Source organism: Oncorhynchus masou, unplaced genomic scaffold (assembly GCF_036934945.1).
Source record: "Oncorhynchus masou masou isolate Uvic2021 unplaced genomic scaffold, UVic_Omas_1.1 unplaced_scaffold_4559, whole genome shotgun sequence".
NCBI classification, from domain to species: domain Eukaryota; kingdom Metazoa; phylum Chordata; class Actinopteri; order Salmoniformes; family Salmonidae; genus Oncorhynchus; species Oncorhynchus masou.
In genome coordinates this window covers 17501-19689 of record NW_027010954.1, presented here as the reverse complement: position 1 = coordinate 19689, position 2189 = coordinate 17501, and positions in this window count along the sequence as shown.

Sequence of the window (2189 nt, the reverse complement as noted above, 5' to 3'; positions counted from 1 at the left end):
ACTACAGATATACTACACCTCTACTACACCTCTACTAACCTCTACTACACCTCTACTACAGATATACTACACCTCTACTACACCTCTACTACAGATATACTACACCTCTACTACAGATATACTACACCTCTACTATAGATATACTATACCTCTACTACACCTCTACTACAGATATACTACACCTCTACTACAGATATACTACACCTGTACTACAGATATACTACACCTCTACTACAGATATACTACACCTCTACTACACCTCTACTACAGATATACTACACCTGTACTACAGATATACTACACCTCTACTACACCTCTACTACAGATATACTATACCTCTACTACAGATATACTACACCTCTACTACACCTCTACTAACCTCTACTACACCTGTACTACACCTCTACTACAGATATACTACAGATATACTACGCCTCTACTACACCTCTACTACAGATATACTACACCTGTACTACACCTCTACTACACCTCTACTACAGATATACTACACCTCTACTACAGATATACTATACCTCTACTACAGATATACTACACCTCTACTACACCTCTACTAACCTCTACTACACCTGTACTACACCTCTACTACAGATATACTACAGATATACTACACCTCTACTAACCTCTACTACAGATATACTACAGATATACTACACCTCTACTACACCTCTACTAAACCTCTACTACAGATATACTAACCTCTACTAACCTCTACTACACCTCTACTACACCTCTACTACAGATATACTACACCTCTACTACACCTCTACTACAGATATACTACACCTCTACTACACCTCTACTACACTTGTACTACACCTCTACTACAGATATACTACATATATACTACACCTCTACTACAGATATACTACAGATATACTACACCTCTACTAACCTCTACTACAGATATACTACAGATATACTACACCTCTACTACACCTCTACTACACCTCTACTAAACCTCTACTACAGATATACTAACCTCTACTACACCTCTACTACAGATATACTACACCTCTACTACAGATATACTACACCTCTACTACAGATATACTACACCTCTACTACAGATATACTTCACCTCTACTACAGATATACTACACCTCTACTAACCTCTACTACAGATATACTACACCTCTACTACAGATATACTTCACCTCTACTACAGATATACTACACCTCTACTACACCTCTACTAACCTCTACTACAGATATACTACACCTCTCACACGTTGTGTTTACTGTGGACCTAAGCCATTAACCTGTGTGTGTTAACGCCCCTACCAGATGTGGATGAGTGTGTGTCGGAGCCCTGTAAGCACGGAGGAACGTGTGAGGATCAGCCTGGATCCTACTACTGTCACTGCCAGCAGGGCTTCATGGGACGTGTCCATGTTGACCTAACTGTGAAATAGGTACAGGCAACACTCCCTTTCCTCATGTCGACCTAACTATTATGATCTAAAGCCTGATCTGATCTGGGATCAGGTGCCCCCCCCCACCCCCGTGTCCATGTTGACCTAACTATTATGATCTAAAGCCTGGTCTGATCTGGGATCAGGTGCCCCCCCCGTGTCCATGTTGACCTAACTATTATGATCTAAAGCCTGATCTGATCTGGGATCAGGTGCCCCCCCCCCCCCTCCCTCCTCGTGTCCATGTTGACCTAACTATTATGATCTAAAGCCTGAACTGATCTGGGATCAGCATTCATAATAACCCTTAAATGAAACCCCGACTCTATTTTTGTTGTTGTTGTCGTCAACATGGTCGTCGAGGGCCCTACGTACAGGTGAGCTGTAACCATAGTAACCCCGCCTGACTGGTTCTCCCGTGTGTGGAGACGTTGTGTCTCCAGAGCAGGACGGGTGTGAGTCCAGCCCCTGTCTGAACGGGGCGGCGTGTGTCGTGGCCACAGGCGAAACAACCAGTGTGTCTGTAAAATAGGTTTCTTCGGGGATCGTTGCCAGTCGTGTGAGTAGAACTTCAACCGTGTCCTGTTTCCACACCCCCTTTTTTATTTTGTGCCGCACTCGGTCGCCGTCGTGGATTTAAAAGGAACGGACTGGTGTGAGGAATATGATGGAATCTCACGCCAGACAATCCAGGCTTTTTAAATGCACGAGGTGGGGGTGAACAGAGTGCACATTTTCCCGGAGAAAGGAATGGAA